The sequence below is a fragment of the Aptenodytes patagonicus genome, chromosome 6, assembly GCF_965638725.1.
Source record: "Aptenodytes patagonicus chromosome 6, bAptPat1.pri.cur, whole genome shotgun sequence".
Taxonomy (NCBI): domain Eukaryota; kingdom Metazoa; phylum Chordata; class Aves; order Sphenisciformes; family Spheniscidae; genus Aptenodytes; species Aptenodytes patagonicus.
In genome coordinates, this window is record NC_134954.1 from 44848067 (window position 1) to 44868982 (window position 20916).

The following is a 20916-nucleotide window of genomic DNA, read 5'->3' on the forward strand; positions in this document are numbered from 1 at the left end:
CATGCTTTGTGGAACTTACATCTCCCTGCTGAGAAGCTAAAGGGAAACCACAGGAAAGCTCATTTCCTCTACTCTGTTTCTGTAGCCAAAAAAAAAAAAAAAAAAAAAAATTAAAACTGCTGACTCAGCCTAAACTCAGGCATGGTAGGTTAATAAGAAACTAAAACATAGAATGGACTGATTTATTGCCACCACTAGGAGTCTGGCCATGTACATGTATCGTCTTTGCAATCTGCATAAATAGGCTGTAATAAAAGTGTATTTTTTTTATGTTCACTTTAGGACTGAGTGTCCAGTCTGTTTTGCCCTTGAAAGAAATATGGATATGTTAATCACTGGTGGATGGCACCCTTTCTTTGGAAAATACAAAGTGAGTGAGAAAAGTTATTTTGCTCAATTACTGGGTAATAGTTTCTTCTGGGGCAAATCAGCATCATTTCATTGACTAGCAAGATGCAGCAAGAAACCACACTCCTCCTCTTCTGAAATCTTAAACCAGCACCAACCTTGCCCCAGTCCTAAGAGTACCCTGACAAATACTATGAATCAAAACAACAGCTATCATCCTATTCCTACAGCCCATGCAATATCTGGAAAAAGCAGAGCTATCCATCCCTTTTCTTACTCCAAAATACTGCTAACATCAGCCCTACCCCATCCTCAGATGACAAGTACGTAAATCAGAATTGAATACAAGCCACTTCTCAGATACGAAGCCAGCCTGCAAGGTAATGCAAGATTCAGCTGGTAGCAAAACTCTTCCTTTTGACTTCTAAATCCTTGCATTAAAAATAACTGGGTAAACAATGCCAGCACTGAAGTCAGCTTGGCAATTGGTGGTGGCAGGGGAAAAAGCGTTTGCTTTGGTGTTGGTGTATGATTTGAGCACACTAAAACCCTCCAGGACAGGGTTTATCATTCAATATGGTTTGGATAAAGAAGGGCTGAGGAGTTGTTTTCCTGTTGACTCCTGCATGAGCTGGAGAGTTTGGCTAACAACTGTTTCTGGGACGGACTGGACATATTTTTCATTTTGCTGAAGATATTGCTCACAAAGATACTGTTAGATTCTGGTTATGATTAGACTAGGTTTAGAACTGGTTTGGGAAAAGAAAAGAGGAAAGTTTCATTTTTGGTTAAATCTTGTATTAACCATAAGTCAAGGAACGGGATTGTGACTGACAGATGTCAACAGCATATGTATTTCATATTCTTCTGGGTATCCATTACCTGATTATGGTTGAATCTAGGATAAAATATGTTGTTAGGGGCAGGATTGTGGTTTGGGCAAAAGCGGTTAAACAGTTGATTTATTAATGAGCCTTCAGGAACTAAGATGAGGGCTAGCTGAGTGAAGAGCTGCTATAGCATATATAGGTCATCTATATATATTTGATACTAGGAATAGTATTAGGACTGTAGCTACAGAAAAAATGGAAGGAGAATTTTGGTCTATTTCTCAGTCCTGCAGGGATCACAGGTCTGAGGAATTGCATATACTGCATATGTGTATATCAATCACCCAAAACTTCCAGGCCAGGATATTTCATATAGCTGTTACCTGACACATTTGAAGATAGGCCTAATATAACCAGTTTCATCCTCAGTCTGAGGTGATGATGATGTTTTAAGTGACGAACAGTTTATTTTAATTTCTGTTTATTAATAGGTTATTGGCAGATATTGATAACAGTGGCATTATTAATATTAGGATTTAGGTTGCAGATATAGGTAGAGATAAGGAAAAGAAGGAATGGAAGGTGATTTTTGCTTAATCATCTATGAACTTCAAAATTCTGATAAGCCTTGCTTTTAGAAAAGGAAAAGGCTTATATTTAGTTTTCATGCGTTCTTAATTACCTGGATATCACTGATGGTAGCGTCAGGGTTAAAGTTAGAAACAAAGTGAAGAAAACAAGGGCTGAGATGTTTGTTTTCCCCCTGAGTTATTCCACAGGCACCTGGGAAGAGTGAAAAGAATGAAAAGAAGTCGTCTGTTTAATTTTTATGAAGACACTGGCAATATTTTCAGGCACTATTAGCATTACAGTAAAGTTTAAGAAAAAGAAGAAATTAGAATCTTGGTTCTTTCTTGAGTCTTACACAGGTACCAGAGGTAGGACGAGGGCTGCAGTTGATAGACGTTCCTGGCTTATGTTTAGTTTTGCTGAAGGAATAAAGTGCCACAGTATTTCTAAGGCCAGGATTAGGGTCAAGGTTTGAATAAAAAGTGTGATTCTTTTTTACTTGCGTGGGTCCCTGAAGTACTATGATAGCTATCTTGGAAAAGCAGCATTTGGCTTATGTTTCATTTTTGTTCAGTCATCTTTTGACTGAGAATTCCCATTATAGGTTTAGATTTACATTAGGGAACCCATCTATGTCCCTAGGAAAATGAAAGCAAGAGAACTTTGTCTTCTTTCTAAATTTTACATGGACCTTCAAGCTATGGTGAGGACTGGGTCATGCCTTATATTTGACATATATTTCAAACCTTTGATTCAGATATCACTTACCAAGAATTGCTTAGGCCAAGCTTAGCATTCGAGGTATGTTAAAGAAAACAAGCAAAGGTGAGTTTGCTGAGTCATGTATAAACAATAGCATTAAGATTTTCTGATGGAAGGTCTAGCATTTTTTTAAATTTTGCACACATACTGGTTACTTGAGGATTCTAGAAGCTGGGCCAAGATTAAGGTTACTGTTTTTGAAAGGAAATGTTCTGGAGTTTGATTTCCTAAGTTACAATAGCATCTGAGTTTGGAGGACAGTAGGTATAAAGGAAACTAAGCTTTATGCTCAGTTTTGGTGCAGATACTGTTTACCAGAGTATTGTAAAAGTTACGGTTAGGATATTGGGGGGGTGGAGGAAAAAGTGTGGAGTTTGATTTTTTTTTTTACAGTCTTTCATGAGCCCCTGAGCTACAAGAAGTATTTCTATTGAATGAGATGTATGCTTTATGTATAATTTTGGAGCAAACAATTTTTACTCAAGAGTTATTAAGGCTGTTTTTATAATTGTGAGGGTTGGGATTGTCAAAGGACCTGATGAGGAGTGTTACTTCTTATAAAATACTGTATAGGCCCCAATTTTTGTTGGGTGTTATTGAAAGGGGCATATGGCTCATGCTTCATTTCAGTGGAGATCCCTCTTAACCAGGGATCTCTGAGATTATGGCTACTGCTAGAGAAGGTAAAAATAGATGTCAAGATTTTGTTTTCTTGCTGAATTGTCTATGAGTTCTAAAGCTACTGATAGTGGCAAAAGCTTATGTTTCCTTTGGTTTCAGCTATTGGTTATCTGAGTGTCTTCTGATGCACGCTAGAAGTAGGGCTAGGCTTGGAAGAAAGAAACAATGGAGAGTTTATTTTCCTGCTGTCCAATCTTACATGGAGCTAAATATTTAGGTATGGATTTAGAGCAGAAGAAAAAATTAATTAATCATATTAATTCTGGTGCCATTATTCATTAATTAGCTATCTTGAAGCTAGGATAAAGATTATGAATTATGACTAAGTTTATGCTTTTGGAGAAAAAAACAAGGAGGAATTATCCTTCTCACTTAATTTTCAGTAAGCCCCCATAGACTTACGGTTCATGTTTTGTCTTGATGTAGCTAAAACTTTCCATTTTTTTCCTAAAGTTTGGATAATGGTTACAATTTTGAAGAAGGAATGTTGATCTTGATCTCTCAAATCCTAAATCTAACCCTAACCTTTCCTTTACTTAAATGCAATAACTGCAAAAACTGCATTAATTCCTTAACTACATTAAGCAAAAACCACTCTCCCCATCAGTCCCATCTCTTATCCTATCCATGCAGCTATGCAGGATTTAGTCAGCAATAATATTCATTATCTCTTATTTTCTTATCCTTAATCCTGATGGAGCTGCATCAGTTTACATCATTTAACAAGTTGGTCTCCAGTTATTTTAGTTTTCTATGACTGTTCCCCTTTAAATATTATTATATAAACTATTAAAAATATAAACCCTTTTTTTTTTTTTTTTTTTAAGTTGAAGAGGAAGGAACCAGAACTAGAATTAAATCAAATTTGGTGGATATTTCTGAACGTGTAATCTGCAAAATATATCCACCATTGGTTCATGTTGTTATGTTGTCTAGGTGATGAAATCATCAGGATGAAACATGATTACAAAAGGAATACTTCAGAGAGTAGAATAAGCATAATCATAGTTAATATTTTCTTTAGTGATCTTGTCATTGTCTTTCTGGTCTCTGTTCATACAGAAAACAGTGGTGAACAAGCTTTTAAGATTCTGTGTGAGTATAGTCAATGTCTACGTGGGAGAATAGCTTTGTGGGCAGCTGAGGTATTCTGATGATTTATGGGTTTTATATGTATTTTGCTCTTGGTTTGCATAGTCAGATCCAAACTGATACCATCCTATAGACAGAAATCCATGCAGGTAATTTTTCCAGTTCAGTGGAAAAAATCCCATTGCGTTCTGTAGTCTGAACCTTAGGCGGTATTTGTTAACTGGTTAGTTTATTTATAAAGAGAAGTTTGAAATACATGAGAGAAAAGACACTAATGCATCAGTTGCTATATTACAGGTTGGATTCATGAATGATGGTAGAATCATAGCCGCAGATTTTCAGTGCTATATAAATGGTGGCTGTACGAAAGATAAATCTGAGTTGGTAAGTCCTTCTTCACTGATACCAGTTACGCTGACTGAACTGGTCACAAAAAGAAAATAACAGCTCTTTGTCACAATTTATTTCTCTTAAGAATATGTCTATTCTTGTTAAGTACAACTCTCATCTGCCTAAAGTAAAAATGCATCTGTGGCCCAGATGTTGATTACAGAATATCATTAAGGAGGTACAATATTTCCTGTCAGGTGATATTGGACATAGAAAATTCAGATTTAAAAGCTCAGTGAAGACAAAGAGACAAGAAGTTTTATTAGGTAACCTATTTTCATAAAGTTATTCCTTCACTTCCCCAAAACTGGAGGTCTGATTTTTTCCCTCAGTAATGCTTCTTTATGCTATTGTAATTCCTATGAGTTAAATGTAGTTTCTCTGATTTAAACACAGTTTCTTTACTTACATTGGTGTAAAAAACAGCAGAACAGGCCTCCTGAGTATAGTTCTACTACTTCTTAAAACAATTATGTCTCATTGGTCTCTTGAGTGTCTTTCACAGGTTTCGCTGTCTTTTTAAAGGAAATTGAACCATTTGAACAACTATAATCTCTTATTACAGGTGATTGAGTACATTGTGTTGGAAGTGGACGATGCATATAGTATCCCCAATCTCCGAGTCAGGGGCCATGCCTGCAAGACTAATTTGCCTTCTAATACTGACGTCTGAGGATTTGTGTTTCCCCAAGCAGGTCTGTTTGTGGAGACCTGTACTGTGGCTGTGGCAACTCAGACTGGCGTACCACACGAGAAGGTAAAAGCACTAAGACTGCCAAATAAAACACGGGATAACAGAATTCTAGGACCTAGACTGTCAGAAGCTCATTGTGCTTAAGCCAGTTCTTGTAGAACCAGATCTACCAACTTTACTTGGGCTGAATGGTACTTTATTCAGCACCTATGCTTCCATGGAATAATACTTGATACAATACAGATAAGAGTAGAGAAAACTGGCCCAGGATCTGTTGCAAAATGTTTGCATTTTGCATTGGTATGCCATTGGTATGACCAGCTTCAGTCAAAATGGTATAATCTCTGTACAGTGTGACCAGTTTTAGATCACTTCATGTATGTTCAGCTGTCACCTGCATCTCAGCACCTCAGAACTGGACTCTCCCATCTTTTCTATCCATCCATCTATCAACAGTTTAGTCAGCTGTCTCCTGTCATCTCAGTTACCAGGTTGACACTTCTGGCTTCTCCCCAGCCTTCAGAGACAGTTTCCCAACAGCTTTAATTGTTGCCATTTCCTCTCCAGCCTTCAAGATCTATCCTTACACACTGCTTAGACAGTGTAAGCTTTTCCTCTTTTGTATGTACCAACCTCTTCTATATCCAAACTATGGTTTATAAATCATTTTACTTTCCTAGGATGCCAACCATCATGTCTTTTCCCTATTTCTTTGAATCTTTTCCCTCTCCCATTTACTTGCTGTCCTTTACCATATTTCAGGAAAGCTTTCAGACACATCTCCAAAGGCCAAACAGGTTTTTTTGCTTTAACTTCTGCTTTCACTTATCCACCTGCTATCTCCAAGCCCAAGCTTTCCTCCACACTTTTGATTGATTTCCTCATGTCAACTTAGTGCCTTGCCCAGAGCTGCTCTAAGGTTTCCTTACATGTCACGAGTGTTCTCTCCCCATTTTCAAAAGTCTTCTTGAGATTTCCCAGGTATCCATTCCACTCTCCTTTCACCACTATTGAGCTTCTCACCCAGTTCCATGCATGTCATGATATTATATATAATATGTCAATATATTATAAGGCGATGTTTATTTTCAGCACTGTGTAAATTTGCTTGCTGTTTAGGTTAGGGAAATAAACATGTTCAAAAGAGTTAACCTAGCATCCTTCAAAGAAGAGTTTGATGCAGAGAATCTGTGGAAATGTTGGGAAGAATGTTTGGACAAGTCTGACTACTACAGCCAAAAAGCAATGGTGGAAGAATTTAACATGAAAAATTGTTGGAAAAAGAAAGGGATTGCCATCATTCCCATGAAGTTTTCTGTTGGATTTAATGCAACTTATTTTCATCAGGTAGCCTCTTTGAAATAGTGCTTTTATGATCTAAGATGTCTACTTTTCTCTTCAAAAATAGAGGAAATATAATCTCTACAGGCAGGAAGAAAAGAGAAAGAGAAAAGAATTCCAACATACTGGACTAGCATAAAATATCATCCACTGAGATATACTTTCTTTCAGAAAGAATATCACTCTATCTGGCTGATCTCTTTATCTTACTCAGTATGAGATGGGGCTTTGAGCAACCCGATCTAGTGAAAGATGTCCCTGGCCATGGCAGGGGGGGTTGAACTAGATGATCTTCCCTTGGTTGAATTAGATGATTTTCCCTTGGGTTGAAGGTCCCTTCCAACTCAAACCATTTTATGATTCTATGATTATTCACCTCACAGAAATGTGAATTTCTGATTCCCAACATGCTATCTTTATCCAGCAAAAAGCTAAATAATTCACTGTAAAAATGTGGAACTTGGAACCTTCCGTAATCTGGTCCATAGTGAGAAAAATTATCAATCCTATAGTTCAGGTAGTCCCATTTATATGATAGGTTAAGCTCTGCTACTGGAATTTTTTATGGCTCAAGATAGGGGTATTTCTGGGGAAATTTTCCAGTTCTGATTTTTTTTTTTTTTTAATTCATGCCTTGAACCAAAAATTCTTTCAAATGAGTTTCGGTTAAATGAACAAACATTGTTATTTGTTTATGAGGGTACAACGCATGAAAAAGTAAATCCACATGGTTCATACGTTAGTTGTTCATTCCATCTCTTGATTGTTTCTGCACAAGTTTGTAGATTAAGAGCTCAGAGAGACATCAATGTATTTCATCCAACAATGTTCTCGTGGTAAAGAAACATCTATGGATCACAATTCATCTGGTACAAAACAACAAGAAAAGGCATAAATAATAGTTACATTTCACCAAAACCTTCAAAATAAAGCTCAGGCATTGCACTAAAGTTCCAAAAATCTAGATCTAAATCTTAGATAATAGATTTATTGTTTAATCTTGTCTCTGTCAGCTAAGACTCTAACTGACATCAGCAAAATGTTACCTGATTGCAAACAAGTTGGCACCAAAGAGATCACATGGTGACCATTATTTCTCAATGTAGAATTAATAACAAATAAAAAGATGTCCTGGAGGCACTGTATTTCACAACACTTCTCCAGCTCTACTGTTTGCTCTCTGAGCGTTGGTAGCTGATTGCATGCTACAGCAAAATGTCTCTTTACAGAATTTCTAGTTCTCTTTCATATCTACTTGTTCCTTCATAGGAGTGGGATGGTTTGTATGGGATTGATTTTTTTCATCACCTTTCCTTGGGAAGTTATTTGTTCCTGATTTTACCATGGATGAAAGTTCATTACTTCCATTCCCACCTGCTTCTTGCATTTCCCCTGCTTAAGATAGCTATTTATTGACACGAGGCTGCACCAAAATACCAACAGAAAGTGAATCAGGTTCTAAGCCATCGTCTTGACAGCCTATGAGAGAGAATGGAAGAGCAGTTGTGTCATTGTTTCATCAAAGTTATATACTATGAACATCAGTTTATTATTACCCTGTATGGATATATGCAAACAAAAAGGACTAGGACTAATCCCTCAGCTTCAGAAAAATAAGAGTACAACTCTGCTATTGTTTGTTCTAAAATAAAAGTTCTGTAGATGTCCATAGTAGGAGATACCTTGCCATCTGTCCAAAATGCCTTTGATTCCAGGTTCAAATTCTGCTCTGTCCTCCTTTTATTGTGGATGAGGAGGGAATAGTATCTGGGGCTACACGTACGTTATAACTAGAGCCAACATGTTCTTAATTCACCCAATTCCACAAGAAGAAAAATATGCTTTTCTGTTATTTGAACTAATTACTGTGATTCCTGCAGAACTCCTGTGAATAACTACTAGCTTGTTTAGAGTCTATCCTGTCTTAGAGCAGTGAAATTTGTTATTGTCAGACTCCTGGAGCATTTCCACTCCCTTTTAATAATATACTGATTCTTGTGAATTAAATCTGTCTTTGCCTTGTTCTTTTTCTTATGCACCTTTGTTCAGTGCAGTAAGAAAATTACCAAGTTTCTGTGGCTTTTCTTTAGGCTGGGGCTCTCATCCATATCTATATAGATGGGTCTGTGCTAGTCACTCATGGTGGAATTGAACTGGAACAATGAATTCACACTAAGATGTTACAGGTGAGTAAGTTAGCATCTGAGGGTAAAGGGTAACAAGAAAGATAACAGAGCCAAAAGGATGAATGGCACTAAGAAGCACAATAGGCAAGTTCTATGGACATAAGAAAGCTAAGTTTAATATTGGGTTGTTGCTTCTGAGTTATTGATGAAGACAAAACTTAGGAAAAACATAAGCTGTAATCAAAGTGATCTTTCGAGAACTGGAAAGGTCTTTGTGATAACATCACTGTTATCAGGAAAGCTAAGACACAGACAGCACATGCGAAAATGACCCGATGGTTTTTTGCAGAGGGAATTAAAGTGCTGAAAACTTAACTTTTTAGTGTATCCAACACCAATGACAACATCAGTTAATTTTTATGCATTTCTGGTGTAAATAGTGATAAACAAAACAAATAGGTAATTTTGGAGCTAAAATGAGGCCACTCCTTCAAAATGAGCTGAATGAACATCTGAATATTAGAACACTGTGAAAAGCAATAAAGTGGGAACACAAACTAACCAAGCCATTTCAAATGAGATAGAAAATAAAATATACAGATAAGATTTGAAACTCCATGAGGAAGAATGATTCATTGTTTTTTAAATTTGATTTAAGTTTTCCATATGTAACTAAAACCTGATTAGGGAGAGCAATTAATTAGAGGCAAAACATATAGTATTGCATTGTATTGTTCTAGCTTATCTTTTATTACGTGAATTTATTTATAAAATATTTGTTTTACAGAATAATTGTTAAGGAATACTTCTGCATTTGTCCTAGTCATAGTATTACTGTTGAATTAGGATATTTCTCTGTGTGTGTATATAGAGAGAGATGAATGGCATGATGAATTCCTGACTTGAGATTGCATCTTCAAGTGGCACTGGATATCTTTTTGTTTACTTTTATTACTTAAGATATCATTGGTATATATACACTTCTGTGAAACAAGCACAACAACTGTACCTAATGGCAAATACACAGCAGGATCAGTCGGAACAGAAATCAATGCAAGAGCAGTCCAAGTTAGGTTTATACCATTTTTTCACATAATCAGTGGTTCTGTTGAATAATGAATGTCCCTCTGAAGATTCATAACTTTGTTTTGGTTTTGAGCTGCTTGCAGATCTTTTATCTCAAAATATCTCTTGCTAGTTTATTTTACATGCATAGTTTAAAGCAAGGCAAATTACAGAACACTTAAAAAGGGTTGCTTTTTTCTGCTTTACTGTATCAGATTTACAAATGTGGAGGTTTTTTAGATTGCCACTAGATAAATTTATGGATCTTCACTTTATTCTGTATTTAAACACAATTTAAAGGAAAATTTAGCATAAGGTATATTTCAGGTACTTTTTTTAATAATCAGACTGAAACACCCTTATCCACTTAAATGCTTTGGGACCAATTCTGCTTTCATTTATTTTGTAATAAATCATTCAAGCCAGTGGTTTTCTGTCTAGTAAATCAAAACAGGAGGAGAGTCAGGTCCTTTACCTTCTTTTTGTTGATGGTTTCAGTGATAGCCTGGTATATGAATACTTCAGTTACATTAGAGCAGATGCCAATGCCACTCTTCACAAAGTGCTGCTTTCTAGCTGGCAGTTAGCAGAGTAAAGAAATTGTAGGTAAATGAACAGAGTTACAGCCCTCAGAATGAATTTAACAAACCAACTTCACCAAGAAAGAGCTTGTATTGCTTTGAAAACAGCAGATTAGATTTGGGTTTGTGGGTTGGTCAATGGTGCCCAAACTTCTTCCTCCCTAGGATGCTTGTCAGATCCTTTGGATGCGTCTGGACACTAAACAAAGAGACAATCCTAATGGCAAATGGAAAGACTGGGAAAATATCTCTGTTTCTTACTATTAAATTATGATAAACCCATGAGTGTAGAGTGAAAGCTGCCATTGTTCTGGAGGGAGGGAGGAAGGGGCCTCCCTGCATGAAGTAAACTGGAGGAGAGGAAGAGAATAAACAGTGTAAAAGCAAGTGGTGCAACACAACATCCTGGTAAATCTGGCCAACTTTAGAGATTTTGCAACTTGTCCCTTCCTAAAGATATGTCCAAGGCACAAGGGAATGTAAAGCTTTTACGTAAGGCTCTTTTTTCTTTCAAATGTTTTTTTAAAGTTTCACTTCTTCTTTAAATATGAGGTAAAGAATTTTTAATTTTCTCTCTTTAATAATGAGTATACCTTTTGCAGATCAGTGAAGCTCACAAGCGAAGCATCAGTCTTTCAGCTACTGGCTATTTCAAGTAAGGAAAGCCCTTAGTCTTCTTTAATTTCTCATCATCAGAGGTGCTACTTTGTCAATAAGTTGCAGAAAGGATAAAACTTTCCCCATTCAACCTTCTCAAGGCCATATCAGATGCAGCACACAAACCATTAAGAAGTTGCCTGGACCAGAGACTGCAGTGTTTAACAAGAGGAACCCAACTGATTTCAGAAGCACTTTATATCCTTGGTTAGCTAGTTTGATAGTTGATGCACAGAGACTTCTCCAAGGTCAACTACAGCAGGACACAGGAGGCCCACAAGGAATTTTGTTCCATGGCCATCATGGTTTGCAACCCTCCTACCCTCCCAAATCATCCACACAACATATATTTATCAGTGGTGCTACACCCTAGATCGTCTTTGACTACAGAGATCCTATGAAAATAGTTAGCTTAGAGAGTTCATGATATATCACATTATATGATTCCTGTAGTGGTCTCAACAGTGAGGACAAGGATAGGGTGTGGGGGATATCTTGGTCAAATTCATCTAATCTCAGGGGTGTTCTTACTTCCTCCAGAGGTTTTGTTACAAGCATGAGCTGGGACACACAGAAAGGCCATGCATTCCCATATTTTCTCTTCGGAGCTGCATGTTCTGAAGTAGAAATTGACTGTTTGACAGGAGCCCACAGGTAATGTCAAAAAATACAGTGAATTTGAAGTAGAGTGGGTGAATTTCCCACCATCATTACATTCATATGACATTTTTTTTCTTTTGTTTCTTTTGACTAAGAATAGAGACATAGTCTGTTGGATGTACTGAACAAAACGCCAGCAGAACAATAAATGGCTATACTGCCCTTTACAATATAATTTGTTCATCCTGTTCTTGTGACAGAAGTCTGATGTTAACCAGAAGAATAAGAAACACTATGAGAACAGCAGAAAATAAAGAAGGTCTAATGTTTCTACCATATATGATGGCTTTGAAATTCACTTTCTGAACATCTCCCTACAGGTTGTCTTCAACAACAAGACCATATCACTAGTTATAGTCCCCTTTTTAACAGATTTACATTTAAAACAGGTGAAGCCACAGTCACATAACATGACCTGTTGCAAAGGGAATTTAGTGCAGGGACAGCTCTCAGCAGCATTGTATGGAGACCATTCAATGTCTTCTGGCTACTGGGGAAGCACATTTGGCTGCAGTGACTGCCAGACATCTAGTAGACCATGTGGAGCTAGACTCCAAAATCACTGGAGTCTGTGAACCTCCTCAAACTACACCAGGCTGGGATTTAGGTGGAGAAGCCACTGGACCTTGTATAAGAACAGCCCAGTATATATTCTTCCCTGTCCCCTCCTCTACATAAGGAACTTCTGTTCAGGTGACTGTGCTTCCACACTCACAGCAAAGCATAGGAAGTGGCTAAACATCACTTCAAGCAATTCAGTTTCTACAGGAGAACAAGCAACAAAGTCATTCTTGAATTCATGATCATCCTGTTACTCATGGGATGTGCACATCACATTCCAAGTTTCAGACAACCACCAAAAATGCATTATCTAGATGAACTCTCCATCAACACAGCCTGTCTCAAGTAGCTTTCATGTTTCAGAATAAACTTACAATACTTGTGATGACACAGCTTTCATGGGTGAGACTATATGTTGTTTAGGATCCCTTTGTTGTTATGTATTTTAAATATAACTTTATAACACCATTTATTTGTTTAACAGAACATCAGAACAGACATTGTCATGGATGCCTGTTTTAGCATACATCCAGCTATAGATATAGGACAGGCATGAACTTCCATAGTTTTGCTTTATATTAGATGTTAGTGAACATTCCTCTTTGTGCCTAAATGACTGCTGTTATTGGTCAATTTAATAGCCACCAAAGCCTATGAGACACGATCCATTAACACTCAAGGATGCTGGATTGACAGATGTACTAGTATTTGGTTTTATTTGCAGCTATAAATAATACTAGGTTAAGTTTTCTACTTCTTGTTCATCTTCCGAGAATTGATGAGAAAAGCAGATCCAACAGACTTTGGAAATGTCTTACAGGATTAGCATCCTGAATCTCCTTATGACTTTTTCCTGAACAATTTACCCTACCCCAGAATTACTGACTGAGGGCTAAATCTTAACCAGCCGCAGAGCACTGTTGACTTCAGCTGTGATGTAATGGAAAATGCTATTGAGATGGAACAAACCTTTAAAGAAAGGTCTGCTATATCCATAGCTTTGTATTATGGATTCAAATACCTGTATCTACAAATTGAATAGTGACGAAAGTGGTGTCACTCACTAATAGTTTGTAAATAAGAAAGTAGTAGTGAACTCAGAGTGTAAAAAATATTTGTCATTTCTTTGCAGAGTCAAAGGAAATGCTCCTAAAATTATTACCTACATTTAAAAGCCTTTCTTGTCCCACTTATTTATACTATTACAGGCTCATCCTCATACGTTTGCCCTTTGCCTAAAAGATTATGTTCATTTTGCACATTCAAGGATTGCCAAATTTGTCAAATCATTCTTTCTTAGCAGTTCAATTCTATGTTCACCTTGCACCAGTGTTTACGTCACCACTCTCATAGCCCAGGTGTCTACTCAGCAGTTGTTCCTTCCTACTTTAGGTTGGGCCTGTTATTTTCTCTTCATATCCAACCTATCATCTATTTGTGTCTGAGATGTTTTTCTCTAAAAGAAATTTCATTAGCTATCTGCAAATCTTTTTAAGCAAATATCAGATTGAGCAGACTATTTATGTCATAGTCCCTGGGCAAATATCTCCTCACTGGAGTTCCTGTGAGCAATAAGCTTGAAGTCAGTGGATTTGACTCAATTCTCTTTGGCAATTTTGCCAAAGCAAATCAGACATAACTGTACTAGTTACCGTGAGTTTAGCCAGGAATAAGGAAGAGTAGATCTTGAGCCAATGAAAATATTTGTAAGTCAGATGAGGACAGCTTGATCCTATTTTGGTCTATGTTGGCTAATTTCTGCTTTTGGAAGGAAAGATGCCAGTTCATGTGTAATCTTAAAAAGTAAGTCTGATTTATATATGTTTTTATCTTTTAAAATGATTTAATGAGATGTAAAAGTTTACCTTTTTTTCTTTGCCCAGATTGAAGGGGCCTTCATTTAGGGAGTTGGTCTTTATACATTAGAAGAAATCTGCTTTTCCCCAGAAGGAGAGCAGCTCACTCTTGGCCCGGATACATATAAGATCCCCACCATCTGTGACATTCCTGAGCGGTTCTGTGTCTATTTGCTGCCAAATTCATGCAACTCAATTGCTATCTATTGTTCCAAGGTAAACACGCTAAACTTACCATTTGCAAGCACACCAGGTGATTCTGCTGCAAAACCGTAAGTGACTGTAGTGTATGGTAGACGGGTTTTTTTCCCAAAAAAAATAATTCCAGTGTCAGCTATGGAACAAATTGTACTTAAATGGTGAAACACTGATGTTCTGAGGTTTTGGACTAATTTTCTTCCTATAATTTATTGGTATTACAGTAGCACTTAGAAACCCTAATCAAAATTTATCCTGGAGAAAAGGAAGCTCAGGGGAGACCTCATCGCTCTCTACAACTACCTGAAAGGAGGTTGTAGCGAGGTGGGTGTTGGTCTCTTCTCCCAAGTAACTAGCGATAGGACAAGAGGAAATGGCCTCAAGTTGCACACGGGGAGGTTTAGATTGGACGTGAGGAAAAATGTCTTTACTGAAAGAGCGGTTAAACATTGGAACAGGCTGCCCAGGGAAGTGGTTGAGTCCCCATCCCTGGAGGTATTTAAAAGACGAGTAGATGAGGCGCTTAGGGACATAGTTTAGTGGGCATGGTGGTGTTGGGTCGATGGTTGGACTCGATGATCGTAGAGGTCTTTTCCAACCTCAATGATTCTATGATTCTATGATTCTATGAAAATTGAAACTTTTTTGTACCTAGCTGTTGTGCTGTACATCAAAAGTGAAAGAGTCCATCTTGAAGAGCTTAAACTGCCTAGACAAGAGAAAGGTTGGAAGAAGGAAATATTATGATCCTTTTTAAAGGCAGAGAAGTCATGAGACGAGAGATTAAGTGACTTACTAGAATCTCACAAGAAACCTATGATAGGTATGGGAATAGAGCCCAGTTCTTCCATTAGCCATTGCAGAGCACTATTCTTTCTGTTTTAAGGGTACATCATCCTCTGAGGAAGCACCCGGTACTAGGATTGAGCACTGTTCATAGCCTCAAAATAAGAGGAAAAAGAAAAGCACCTCAAAATAAAAGGAGAATTAAAGGGGAGTGTAGGCCTCTGGCTACTGAAAGACAGGAATGCCCACTGTTCCAGCCTCGAATCTAAAGCAGGTATGACAAAGCATTGTGGTTTAACCCCAGTAGGCAGCTCAGCCCCACACAGTCGCTCGCTCACTTGCCCCCAGTGGGATGATAGGTAAAAGCAAGAAAACTCATGGGTTGAGATAAAAACAGTTTAATAGGTAGAGCAAAAGCCATGTGCGCAAGCAAAGCAAAATAAGGAATGGAATTCATTCACTACTTTCCATCGGCAGGCATCCGATGCCATCTCCAGGAAAGCAGGGCTCCATCACCATAATGGTTACTTGGCAAGACAAACTTCAAACATCCCCCTCTTCCTTCTTCCTCCCCAGCTTTTATTGCTGAGCATAACATCATATGGTATGGGATATCCCTTTGGTCAGTTAGGGTCAGCTGCCCTGGTAGCCTCCCCTCCCAACTCCTTGTGCACCCCCAGCCTACTCACTGGTGAGGCAGTCTGAGAAGCAGAAAAGGCCTTGACTCTGTGTAAGCGCTGCTCAGCAATAACTAAAACATCCCTGTGTTATCAACACTGTTTTCAGCATAAATCCAAAACATAGCCCCATAGCAGCTACTATGAAGAAAATTAACTCTATCCCAGCCAAAACCAGTACACAAAGGAATGGGAATTTCCAGAAGAAAGTCCACTCCATATTCTTATGGCCTTACATGGTGTAAATGAGCAAACAAACTCTTCCACATGAAGAAAATAGATAGAGAAAAAGGGCACATTTCTTATCAAAATTAGACAGCACAAACTTTACCCATGCAAGAGGGGCTAAGGGGGCGGTGGGGGTGGGTGTCTCTCTTCCTCTGTTTCATCATGTAGAATTAATTCCACTTGGATATAGAAAAGGTGGTTTATGTGAGAAGTCATGAGTTATTTCATGGCTTTATAATGTGAGCACTGAAGTCCCAGCAGGAAGCTTTTTTGATAGTGTAGCTGTGTTATGAATTTTAAAATTATCCCCATCAGCCAAATCCTGGTCATTGATGTTTTTACGATTTGAAAGTTCTCAGAAATCCAAGGAAAATTGTTAAATCCAAATATGCTGGACTTGACCAAATACTGAGCTGGTATGATTCAGTGTATTTCAGATAACTACAGCGGACATGTGCTGATTTAACTCTCTGCTGCCAGTTTCTAAGGCCAGTCTCTCCAGCTGCCTCTCTCCTCTGCCAGGGCATGGGCGAGGCTGGATTCTTCTTGGGCAGCTCAGCATTCTTTGCAATACGAGATGCAGTGACCGCTACACGGAACAAAAGAGGACTACCCCCGGACTTCACACTGAACAGCCCCCTGACTGTTGAGTGGATTCACATGGCCTGTGATGATGTCTTTACTGAGATGGTAAGGTTATTTTCATTCCTTTCGTGAGCTAGCCAGCTCCTCAATTCTCTTTAATCTGAATGGACTCTGCACACACACTAATCAGTGAGCTAAATCTCTTTTCTTCAACATACCACAATTAGCAGAGCTTTGCACTTTATTTAATCAGCGGCACTTTGCTTAGCTATGTTGACAGAGTAACATAAACTGATGGCCAGAGTTATCACCAGTCCAGAACTGAGGAACCTGTCCTGTTTCCTCAGTGGTAATGATTCCCATTTATATATCTCCTTTAATCTAAAAGCCCTTGAAAGTACTTTTCAGATTATAGTCTGACTTTGTCTTTAGTGTCACTTTATTTGCATCTCTATTAGGAACTATGGCTATGACTAGATGCAGAGTAGGTGTGCTCCATCACTTGTCCTCTGCTCCTGGTCTAGACTGATTCCACTTTGAACCATGTGCCCCAGTTTCCTTCTTTTCTTCCTTGAAAACTAGGGAGATGGAAATACGGGCTGATATGCATCCAGGTCTTGTCACAATATTGAGTTAGAACACAGGCTAGGTGCACAAGAGCACTCCCAAATAAAACATTTCAGATTTATGTTTCCATGCAAGCATCACCATTGACAGTGGCGTCCACAGAAACTAAGGGTGAGAATTTAAGATATTCACTGTAAAGGCCTAAACTGTCTAGGTCCCAGTTACTTCATATAAGCTCATTTTCTGTGTCATGATCTGAGAATTATTCCTAGAGCTGCTTGAGTGAACACATCCTTGATTTTTATAAAAAAAGCAGAGGTTAGCAATGATTCTTACCACTGTACAATCCATTTCCAGCTGGGTTTATGAGCGCTCTCCACCTTGACCTTCAGGTCATTCTACCTCTTCTTTGTTTCCTGGAATGAAGAGATGTTTAGCAGACACTGAAATGATGGGGCCTAAGAAGGACAATGGATTTTAGAGACCCCAATCTTCTTCCCCCCCCCCCCCTTTTTTTTTTGACAAACACACAAAATGCCCATTTTCTGCCCATCTCAGGGACTGTAATTACTTTGTAGATTTGATGTGTAGGTTTGAGAATGGTACAGGTCCCCATTCTGAAAGTGTAACACAGTGCCAACTTTGGCTGGTTTTGATATACCACTATCTTCTAATATCTTCCCTCTCACACAGATGGAACAGGTGCCCCCAACTGCTGGACTGTGCCCTTTTATTGAAATTTCCCCCACAGTCACTGAAGTTATTTGGATAACCATGTGAGTGCTTTGCCTCTGCTTTCTTGAAAATGAGAATGGCAAGAAAATGTATCCTCCCCCTTGCAGTTCTCTGTGTCTTTCTGTCCAGAATAGTGCCTTCAATCTGCTCATCTTATATCTTGCACTTCCCTCACTAGAAGGGGTTGGCAGGACAAAATCATAGAATCATAGAATGGTTTGGGTTGGAAGGGACCTTTAAAGGTCATCTAGTCCAACCCCCCTGCAATGAGCAGGGACATCTTCAACTAGATCAAGTTGCTCAGAGCCCCGTCTAACCTGACCTTGAATGTTTCCAGGGATGGGGCATCCACCACCTCTCTGGGCAACCTGTGCCAGTGCTTCACCAACCTCAGCATAAAAAATTCCTTCCTTATATCTAGTCTAAATCTACCCCCCTTTAGTTTAAAGCCATTCCCCCTTGTCCTGTTGCAACAGGCCCTGCTAAAAAGTTTGCCCCCATCTTCTTTATAAGCCCCCTTTCAGTACTGATAGGCTGCAATAAGGTCTCCCCAAAGCCTTCTCTTCTCTAGGCTGAACAACCCCAACTCTCTCAGCCTTTCTTCATAGCAGAGGTGTTCCATCCCCCTGAACATTTTTGTGACCCTCTTCTGGACCTGCTCCGAGAGGCCCGTGTCTTTCTTATGCTGAGGGCTCCAGAGCTGGACGCAGTACTCCAGATGGGGTCTCCCCAGAGCAGAGTAGAGGGGCAGAATCACCTCCCTTGACCTGCTGGCCACGCTCCTTTGGATGCAGCCCAGAACATGATTGGCCTTCTGGGCTGCGAGCGCACATTGCTGGCTCATGTCCAGGTTTTCATCCACCAGTACCCCCAAGTCCTTCTCGGCAGGGCTGCTCTCAATCCCTTCATCCCCCAGCCTGTATTGAATCCGGGGGTTGCCCCGACCCAGGTGCAGGACCTTGCACTTGGCCTTGTTAAACCTCATGAGGTTCACACAGGCCCACTTCTTGAGCTTTGATGGGGATGGGGCATCTACCACCTCTCTGGGCAACCTGTTCCAGTGTTTCACCACCCTCATTGTAAAAAATGTCTTCCTTATATCTAGTCTAAATCTACCCTCTCTTAGTTTAAAACCATTACCCCTTGTCCTATCGCAACAGGCCCTACTAAAAGGGCAGTAGCCTGCCGGAGAGTACTTATTTTTGTAAGACTATGAGGCAGGAGCCAACTTCCCTCTCCCTATCTGTCCTAGCCAACAATGATCACACAAGAATTTCTTCAGAAAGGAGGGCAAGATGGGAATGATGACATTGTTTTCTGACTTAATAGCTTTAACCACTTCAACAGGTTTTCCACTGCACCCATCCTTTTGGCACTGTAAAAGTAGATATATCTGGAGTTGCTTAATACATTGTCACTTGCCCAAAATTTCTGTTTATTTATAAGCTGAAGAGAAAAAGAAAAAAAAAAAAGAGTTAAAAAAATGAAAGGAGTAAAGCATATAGGAGCAATTATCAAACAGATAAACAGCAAGAGTTTAGCAGCCATTCTCCCCTCAATCCATATCCAGTCAGAAGGCAAACTAAACAAATGCTTTGGGGGCCTGGAAAATAGGAAACACCAGACCAAACTGTGACATTAATTAAAGCTTTCAACTTAAAAAGCCCCATGGACCTGAGTTTGAGCAAATGTGTTGTACCTACACTGAAAATTTTTCTATAGAAAGGGACACAGGTTGGGTCAGGCAAACCTGCTGACCCCTAACTCTTGCAACAGCACCCAGCTAGACACCTCCTGACCTCAACCTGCCTGGAGGTTGGGGCTGTGAATTCCACATCCATCCACTTCTGTTTCCTTCTGTGCAGGATATCCAGTGGTCAAGTCTTTCACAATGATAGAATTTCTCATATTAATAGAAGTCATAACCAAGATCAAGAACCTTTGTGGGCTAGGTGTTGTGCAAACACTTGGTAACAACTTAGAATTTAAATAAAGGTGAAGTTATTATCCAGTCATCAGGAGTTGATGTTCTATCTTCAGGAATGCCCTCAGAAATGTAAGATTTCCTTGCAAATGTCATGACCTCCATGATTTAATGTAGTCTCATTAAACCATGTTGCATAATAGAACCTCATATGTTAGTTCCTCTAATCTGAGCCTTTCAGGCTGTGAGCTCACCTGTGCTATGGATATATGCACTTAATTTCCTGTTCAATTACAAATATGCCACTGTTGACTAGAGGTAAGTTGGTTGATTTCACAACCCTTTATAACATGAGAAAGTGGGGATTTGTGCATGCAGTGACATTTAAATGGCTGATAAGGAACATGCATTTGTGAATTACAGTAAGTTTTCTTTCACCTTAGAAAAGAATGTTGTTTTCTTTATATTTTCTTTCCGATTCCAAAAGATAATCCTGGAACCTATAAGCCATGGGCCATCAATATAGATTAATACTGCTGTCCTAAGTATCAAACAACCAGATAACTCCTTCAGCCACTTACTCCATTCCTGCAAGAAAGAAGTAGAACTGTAATACTTACACACACAGATATGTATTTATATGCATCTTTGTAGAACAAGATATAAGCACCAGTTCTATTGTTCTGCCAAGTAAGAAACCTCCCATTTTGAAACATACATTTCTTTCTAAATCAAATTGTGTTCCACACTACACTGGAACAGTTCTGGAGTTACCCCATGAAATTCAAAGAATTTGCATACAATTTTGAAAACATCTGCAATGAAGAACAGATCACAAATAGTACCATTTTGCCACTTTTGCATGCAGTTCGAGATTCACAACTGTTGTTATCCACTATTTCTGTTCTTCTAGTACATGAAAACCCCAAAGATCAGAATTAGACACTGTACAAATTAGTGATGGGCAATGTATCAATATTACAGTAGAACGGAGATTCTAAA

General features: G+C 38.8%; 1 pseudogene; it reads left to right on the forward strand.

The window, feature by feature from the left end:
- The window catches only part of LOC143161511 (aldehyde oxidase 2-like), a 43852-nt pseudogene extending 23407 nt beyond the window's left edge, over nt 1-20445 (forward strand).
- The last annotated feature ends 471 nt before the right edge of the window (nt 20446-20916 follow it).